Here is an 8,798-nt window from a genome sequence, read left to right as displayed (position 1 = left end):
GGGGGTCTGCACTGGGCCCCACGGGACTCTCCCTAGGTGGGGGTCTGCACTGGACCCTGCGGCAGCGGCCCTCTGATCACAGGGGTGAGCTCTTGGGCACGGGTCTGACACAGACAACCACTTTTTTTGTTTTAAGTTTCTGACACTGGGCACATGCACTTGCTGGAGACAGAGAAAAGTGAGAAATCACCCCTCCAGGGGGCTGGTATAGGCATGCCACTACCCCTTCTATTGAGATTTTGGGCACACTGGCACACTCATTTGGCGTGCTTTTCAAGCCTCCAGGTCCAGGGCTCAAACCGTGGTCAGTTCCATGGGAGTCCAGCACCTTAACCACCATGCCACCTGCTGGCCCCATCAACCACTTGTTGAGGAAATACACATTTGTGCTATAATACCGTAACGCTTAATTCTCATTAAACCAACTCCTGTCAAATATTCAGGAGTCCCCTATCTGCGGGGAGTACATTCCAAGGCCCCCGGTGAGTTCCTGAAACTGCAGATAGCACACGCCCCTACCTACGCTGCATCTCTAACAGAGATACCCGCGTAACCTTCCATTTATAAACTAGAGCGGAACAGTGACAGCTACTGATAAACGCAAGCATAAATGACAGCGTACGGTAACAAGGGTGACACCCTGGCTCTGTCCTCTCTCACTAGCATGCTGGCCTGTCCTCACCTCTGTTCAGGCTGTGGCCGATTGAGAGTTGCTGAAGCCACAGAAAGCAAACCCACAGACCAGGGAAGAGTTCGCAAATGACATAATGAGTTTTTAAAGTGAAAGAAAAAGACATTTGCCCATTAAATAAAAATGCAGAAGTCTCTAGTGCAATTAAAACGCATCAGAGGAGGGAGTTTGGTCTGACCAGTCGGGATCCTCAGAAAGTCGTCCCAGGCGGCGCCACACGGTGTCTCGGTGGGCTGTAAGCCGACGTGGACGGAAGCGCGCGGCAACGCACCGGGAGACCCCAGCGAGCAGGCCAGCCCGGCCTCAGGCAGACAGTGAGGGGAAGCCGCGGTAACGGCCGGGAGGTACGCGTCTCCGTGCAGCCACCCAATCACGGGCACCCAACACGCGGGAGCACACGGATTCAAAACTCACCAGTCCCTCAGAGGCACAGGTCTGGGGACATGGCAGACCTGTGCTGGGATCTCCCAGGGGCTACACGTGCACAGCCCCGGTGGCTGCTCCACCTGGGAACCGGACCGCTCAGCGGAGGGTGTAGGGTGACACCTGTGCATCCTGGACCCTCACGCCTGATCACAGACGAGGAGCGCTCGTCATCCCGAGCACTGAAGAATGTCGGCAGGACCAGGAACTCTAAGAGCAAACAGCGAGCCGCTCCTGGGCCTGCAGGTGCCGGAGGAGGACAAAGCCCTGAAACACTGAGCTTTGAGACGTGGCCTCAACGAAAAGGGGACACCTCCTCCGAGGGAGGGCAGCTGGAAGAAAGCGGGTGACGCAGCTCTCTCCAATCCGGGACCCCTGGCCGGTAGGTTTGGCAAAGATTCAGTCTTCAGCCAGACCCAGTCCTGCCTTCCTCCCATTTGGACTGGTCTGTAAAGTTGTTCTGGTCCCCAAGGCAACGGGCCGCCTGAGAGACACTCAGCCAGGGGGTATTTCAACACTGATTCTTATTTCAACTCCCCCTGGCCTTGATCCATCAGAAGAAAACACGGGACCCGCCTGTGGCCCAAGTGCCCACAGACGCGTCCGCCCCGGCGCTGCCACAGTAACGCTTAGTGGACGGCTAGCCCGGACGAGAAGAGGGATTGAGGCGTGCTGACTCTGGCCGCTCCGGAGCCTTTTCCTCGGGGGAGATGATGTCCTCCCTGCACCCCATGAGTCGTCAGCCTCAGAGGCGCCGTGAGGAGTGTTAGTACCCAGAGCTGCGCTCGCACTACAGACAGGGAGACTCAGGAGGCAGCTCTGTGACTTAGAAACAAGTTCTCCCTTGGGATTTTGCTTAAATTAATCCTAAACACTGATTGTGCAAGTGTTTGTGTCAAGTGAGAAGCACAGGGCTCTGGAGCCTCTGCAGACCCCCAAGCGTGCTTCAGGTAGGGCTCACCAGGACAGGGCGGCTGTGGTTCTTCCTGGCAGAGTGGGCGCCAGCGGCCCCTGCTGTGGCTGGTTCTGGTTCTCAACCACAGCTGTGCTGAGCAGAGCGGCCTCGAGGGAGTAGAGCCCCACAACACCCTGGCGCGATGCCTCGTCACATGGCACCCAGCCAAGCCCCTTCCCAGTCCCAGGCTCTTTCCAGAGTAAACGGCTCCAGTTGCCCCACCCATTGGCCTCCCCAAACCAGGCAGCCACGTGGGGACCGGAGGGCAGGGTGACCCCCACCCTCCTCAGGACATAGCTGCCCAGCACGGCAATACCTACTCTGACACCCTGCCACACCGCCACCAGGAGGAGCCCCGGCCTGCATTTCCCATGCTTCCCTCGGCCCGGACTCATACACTCCTCTGCCCTAGGCACCGAGAAAGCAGAAAACCCTCAACAGAGTTCATTTAAACTGTGAGAGGACATGAAGCTGTGGTCTCCCGGCCAAACGACAGGCGGCGAGGCCCTCTGCCAGGCACAGCGGGCTGCACCCGCCTCCCCTGTGAGCGCGAACGGCCCGATGACTCTAAGTCTCTTCGATCCCACGAAACCCAGGGCCACGCTGCGTGACAGGATGTCACGATGCACCCTGCATCCTGCTCTCAGGCCTGCTTCAGACTGTCCAGGCTGACCACTGCCAGTGTCGGTGGCAACTACAGCTCCTGCTTTGACTCTCAGAGGGCTTGAGCATGCATTTTAAAAGCCTTTACATTTCAAAGCAATGGCGGGCTAGCTGGGGCTGGCTGCTGCTCCAGTGTCTTTCCGCTAGTGGCCGCTGAGGCTCATGGACCTGCTGGAAGTTACCATGATACACCTTCAGTTTGCAAATGAGGACACTGAGGCAGAGCTGGGTTATGTGCTGGCCCGAGGTGACAGAAGGCCTGGAATGTTCTCCCAGGACGGCTCTCAGTGAGCCACACCTCACCACACTCAGCCCCCTCACCATCTCTGGCCAACAGCATCGATGGAAGCGATGCCGTCAACCCTGGCTTTAAACCTTGAAAGTCTGGTGGCTTTGGTCAACAATCCGAGCAACAGTGATCTCACGGCTCCCTCAGGGAGTCCCTACCCTCAGGGTGGCTTCTTATGCAAGAGCAGATAAGAAAAGCAGCATCGGCTAGGCCAGGTTGGTGGCCTAATGGTTAAGGAGCCGGATTGCACATGGCTGACTACAGTTTGAATCCCAACCCCTGCAGATTGAAAAGAAGACCAGGCATGTGCCAGGGTGTCCAGAATCGCAACAGGATGACGAGAGGAGAAGGGAGTGCGGCGTGGCCACGTCTGACCAAGGACTTTCTCCTCCTCCCTTCCTCTCGCCGTCTCTCTGATGAGTGCACACATCCTCTGACAATTAGAACGTAAGATAAAAACAGAAACTGCATCCCACACTGCTGCATCCCATCAAAATTCAGGATCGCAGAAACTGGCTTTGGGACCAGGCAGTGGGCCGAGGCTGGCAAGAACTGAGCACCATCCGCAGAGGCTGCTGGGAGAGTGAGGAAACACCACCTGCCGCTCGAGAGGGCTCATGTACTGCAGGACCATGGCTGACCCGCTGCCCTGGGCACTGTGCAGCGCGGGGCTGGGAGCCTGCTCTGAGCCTCAGTGCTGCGGGCTCTGCCACACCGGAGGGGACCTCAGGAGTCTCTAGAAAGTGCAGATAAAGTACATGTCTATTTTAGTGCAGAGAACTGGTCCACCCATATTCTTTCACGACATGCATTTTCCAGGAACTTGTTAAAGATGACCCCCTTACCCCTCAGTGTAAGGAGAAGAGGGGAGTTCCAGAGTTATGAAGCAGAATTAGAGAAAACCTTCCCAACTCAAAACTGCTGGGTCTCAGCCCTGCTTCTGCCAGAAGAGAACTCTCAGAGTGGGATCCGGCCTGAGAACCAAGGGGTCTTGGGCAGTGTGATCTCAGAATGAGGGGCCCAGCAAGGTGTGGCGGCCAGGGCCTTTCCTGAGATTCCCAGCACGGAAGGCTCCTTACAGACCCTGAAATCAGAGAGGTGTGGACGGGCTTTGGTCTCAGGGAAAGAATTAGGATTTGATACAAAGGATATCTGCGAAGTTTTTTGTTTTGTTTTGTTTTTCTTTTTTTGAGAGATTTTCACTGTAGGGCGCGTGCGCTCGCCAGACAGAGAGAGACATAGAGACAGAAAGTAAGAAATCACCCCCCAGGGGGGATGGTCACGCTGCAATCCCTTCTCCTCCATTCTCCTCTCGGGATCTTGGGCACGCACGCACACGCGCCCGGCGTGAGTTTTAAGCCACCGGGTCCAGGACACGAACCGCGGCCGACTACGTGGGAGTCCAGCGACATAGCCATTACGCTAACTGCTGGTTCCCTGCAAAGTTTTTTTTAAAGGAATTCAAGTATCGTGGACTAGGAGGCACAGAACATTCAACATGGAAGTGGTCTCTGGGCCCTCGGCTGGAAAGGCAGCAGAGCAGATGGGCACTCTCTCTCCGGGAAGAGGGAAGCCAGAGTGCGGTCCTAGGAGGACTCAGGCCCTCTGCCTCCACCCCTAGCAAGGGGCTGCCCACGGCGGGCTGGGTTTCGGAACCACTCCGGACTGGTAATGGCTACAGTCCCTTCCCTCTTCCTTTCTCAGAATAGGGGCCTCTGCTGCAGTTCTCCTGTCCCTGGGTCACCGCCATAAAGGGGCGTTGTGTGAGCATGTTTGTGTACATGTGTGTACATGCTAACTTACCTCCAGAGCACCCTGGAGTGAGTGTGTGTGTGTACATAACTTATCTCCTGAGCACCTTGGGGGGGTGTGAGCACGTGTGTGCACATGCTAACTTATCTCTTGAGCACCCTGCAAAGAGAGAGAGAGAGAGAACAAAACTCATCTCCTGAGCACCCTGGAGTGTGTGTGTGTGTGTGTGCATAATGTATCTCCTGAGCACCCTGGTGTGTGTATATACATAACTTATCTCCCAAGCACCCTGGAGTGTGTGTGTATGTGTGTGTACATAACTCATCTGAGCACCCTAGAGTGTGTGTGTGTACAGGACTTAATCTCCTGAGCACCCCAGAGTGTGTGTGTATGTGTGTACATAATTTATGTCCAGGTGTGTGTGTGTACAGAACTTACCTCCCGAGCACCCTAGAGTATGTGTGTATGTGTGTACATAATTTATCTCCAGGGGTGTGTGTGTGTGTGTACATAATTTATCTCCAGGTGTGTGTGTGTGTGTGTGTGTATATAGAACTTACCTCCCGGGCACTCTGGTCTTCAGGTGGAGGGCAGCTCACCCAGAAGCCCGGTCCGTGTGTGTGCCTGGTACCAACACTGAGATGGTGGACTTCGGACCGAGCCCGGTGCCATGCTGGTTAGACTCTGAGCTCGAGGATGCCGGTGGGTACATTACACTGGGAGGCAGACCACAGAAGCTAGTCTCCAAAGGTCCCCACAGATGCTCACTGGTGACTGTACCAGATGACTCCTGGCCACCCCTCCTCACTCCAACTCCATTTAGCCAATGGAAAGTGGTGGATGCCACGCCGTACAGTGTGGGTCTAACCTGAGGGAGGGCTGGCAGCTCCTGCTGTAAACTCCTGGAGCCCAGAGCTGCCTTGTAAGAAGTCAGACTACCCTGCTGGGGAGACCCTGAGACACATGGGGGAGAATGGCGTTCTCAGCTACGTGATAGCCACGGGCCTTTCCACATCAGCCACCCAAGCTGCTTCTGCTGAGGCACCAGGAGAGTGGTGAAGGGATGATCCTGGAGGGTATCTTAAGGCCAGACGGCCTGGCCCACACTCCTGCCTCCGGGACCTGGAGAGTAAGACAGCACTGTCTGAAACCTCTGTGCCTAGGGGCAGTTCCTCGATGGAGAACAGACTGCAGGACACGCGGAACCAGGACACTGCCGTGAGCATCGCCTGACACGCCATCTCCCTGGGACTCAGACACCCAGCAGCCCAATCTCCAAGGGTTCAGAGTTTTTACTTATTTGCATAGCAGGACGTTTAAGACTGTGACCTTGCATCGTCCTTTTATCTTATTAAATGTTGATCTAATTGCTACCACCTTGTTAATTTGCTGGCGTAACACAATACTGGTTTCAATGCTCTATGACCGCAAGTCAGGAGGCCAGGCAGGTAGTTTTCACTTTTCACTCAAGGACCCTTTTCTACAGTGCAGCAAAGAGCAGAACTGTCTCGTGGCTGTAATCTCTTTATTCGTCATGTGTATTCTTTGTCTAGTCCCAAGAGGTCATGGAAAGCCAAAAGCAATGTTAAGTGTACAAGCGTTAAATAACTTACAAAGTTAATGTAATGAATGTAAGTGCTATCTGAAACCCATCACTCAGTGCCGGCTGCAGCCCCAAGCTGTGATAAAACACCACTCATAAATTTATATTAAAACTCTGCTCGATAGCAATTATTTACCAACAAAGATTTATTGACTGCATTAGAGACTGAGGGTCTGAGTCAGGCAAATCAGTCTTTGTTTGAGTCCCGGAAGCCGGTGGTGCTGGCCTCTGCTCGCGCTCGGGTAACCGCGGCACGACGGACGGCGGCACGGCCGAGCGCCTTGTGGGAGCGGTGGCGGCAGCGGGGCACGCGGGCTGCTGCACGGCGAGAGCAGGGGGCTGCAAGGCCGTGACCACAGGGCCCCTCTCGGGGGAGCCTTTCTCAGCTCTTCCAGACCCTGGGAACCAGGCACGTGGCGGTCTGAAGGCAAAGGACAGTGCCGGCGCCTGAGCTGCGGCAGACACAGACTGGCCTGCACCTGCTGCGCAGCCGGCGGTCCCACCTCCAGAGCTTAAAGACCACGGATTGCCACGAGTGAACGTCCACACAGCTTCAGAAACGCCCAGTGTTCCCACTTTAAAAATAAGGGATGATGTTTGAGACCGTCTGCGGTTCAACAGCGAACACCTGTTACTCACTCAGATCCTCACTGCAGCGGGTACGGGCTGCCAGTGAACTCCTAGCTCGACTCCGGGAAGAGCCGGCATCTTTAACTCAGGTCTAGAGTGCACGAACTCCACTCACTCAACCCTCACATCTGTGGGTCATTTTTTAATTATGATTTTTCCTTTAATATACTAAAATTGTGACTAACTCATGCCAAACTGACTTCAAAAAAAACCCCACAAGGGAACCAGCAGTGAGCATAATGGCTATGTCGCTGGACTCCCACGTAGTCGACTGCAGTTTGCGTCCCGGACCCGGTGGCTTAAAATTCACGCCGGGCGCGTGTGCGTGCACGCCCAAGATCCCGAGAGGAGAATGGAGGAGAAGGGATTGCGGCGTGACCATCCCCCCTGGGGGGTGATTTCTCGCTTTCTGTCTCTCTGTCTCTCTCTGTCTGTCTGGCGAGCGCACACGCCCTACATTGAAAATCTCTCCAAAAAAAAAAAACAAACCCAGAAAAAACAACAACAAAAAGGGGCCAGCAGGTGGTGTGGTGGTTAAGGGCAATGGACTCCCACATGGGAACTGCGGTTCGACTCCTAGACCTGGCAGCTTGCTTTCTCATTTTCTCTCTCTCTCACTCTCTCTCTGGTTAAATTTACATAAGTAAATAGGAATAATTATTCCACTTAAAAAACAACAAAAAAAATCCTCCGTAAACTGGAGTGTCTTTGGGTGGGTGGTAGTAAAGGGAGCTTCATCATCAGAAACTGGGGAAGCAGAACAGGATGCTCTCCTCCCGGCTCTGGGAGAAGGCCCACCTCGGCGCCCTCCCTGCCAGGTCCTCCCAACAGCCCGCCTTACCTACCTGGGGCTACCCTCTCAGTAAGCTCTGTGAATGACACACACGAAAGTGTGGACGCCCACAGCCCTGGGCGTCTGCGGTGTGGTATAGGCACCGAAACCCACCTCTGGCAGCCAGGCCGGCCTCGACGCACCCACGCCACGCCACAGGGTTCAGGTGCATCCCGGGAGCGCTAGCCCGTTCCTACTGTAACAGAATTCCCGGTGCCTGCGCACTCTGACAAGGGCCACTGGTGTCGGGACCCACAGCAAATTCTACTGCCTTTGTAAATAAAAGGTTTTTCTGGTTGTCTTTTTAGAAGTTTATTTTTTCCATGAGTGACAGAAACAGAAAGAGGCATCCCGGGGGGGTCCTGATGTTGTGATGCCCCAGTCGTGGCAGCCTCAGCCAACCCATCACAGGCACTCACACGGGGAGGCCACGAGGCTGAACCCAGGACCTCCCCATGCAAAGACAGCAGGGCATGCATTCCACTGTGCCATCAGCTGGGCCCTTAGCGTCTTTCTCCAGTGGCTGCTTCCACCGTGCACTGGCAGAGGTGGGTCGCTATGGAGTGACCACACAACCAGGGGCGCCCCAAATATCTGCTCTGCCCTTCCAGAGAGAGACCACTGCACCCCGCTGCGGGTTAAGAAACTGCACAGACACAGTGACACAACTCTGGCTGGCGAGCTCTGCTCTTTCCCCTGAAATGCCCTTCTCGCACCCTCCCGTTTACCCGGAGTCTGGGTAAACACCCCCCAGCGGCAGATACTCACCAGCTTTGGGCTCCACAGCCTCTGTTGAAACAAGCATGCCCCTGCCCCTCGCATAAGGGCTGTTAGGGCTGAAAAGTGCCCAGCCGGTTTACAGGCTGAAGTCCTAACCCTAGAGTGGGACCCATCTGGGAACAGGGCCTTCAGAGCAGTTCCCCCAGCTGAAGCCGCTCTGGTCCCAGACCCCAGGCAGAG

The 8,798-nt window shown here is 55.3% G+C and overlaps 1 protein-coding gene and 1 long non-coding RNA gene across 3 annotated transcripts in view; one reads left to right on the top strand and one right to left on the bottom strand.

Annotated features, from left to right (window-relative positions):
• AGAP1 (ArfGAP with GTPase domain, ankyrin repeat and PH domain 1) overlaps window positions 1–8,798 on the bottom strand; it is a 416,041-nt gene that overhangs the window by 249,468 nt on the left and 157,775 nt on the right. The gene's annotated exons all lie outside the window — the stretch shown is intronic.
• Window positions 4,641–6,037, top strand: LOC102499223 (uncharacterized). The gene is made up of 3 exons (XR_333247.1): window positions 4,641–4,689; window positions 5,357–5,475; window positions 5,937–6,037. It is a non-coding gene; the product is annotated as an uncharacterized LOC102499223 (long non-coding RNA).

Source organism: Tupaia chinensis, unplaced genomic scaffold (assembly GCF_000334495.1).
Source record: "Tupaia chinensis unplaced genomic scaffold, TupChi_1.0 Scaffold000030_1, whole genome shotgun sequence".
Classification (NCBI taxonomy): Eukaryota; Metazoa; Chordata; class Mammalia; order Scandentia; family Tupaiidae; genus Tupaia; species Tupaia belangeri.
The sequence above is the reverse complement of the archived record's forward strand: the minus strand, read 5'-3'. Positions and strand labels throughout refer to the sequence as shown.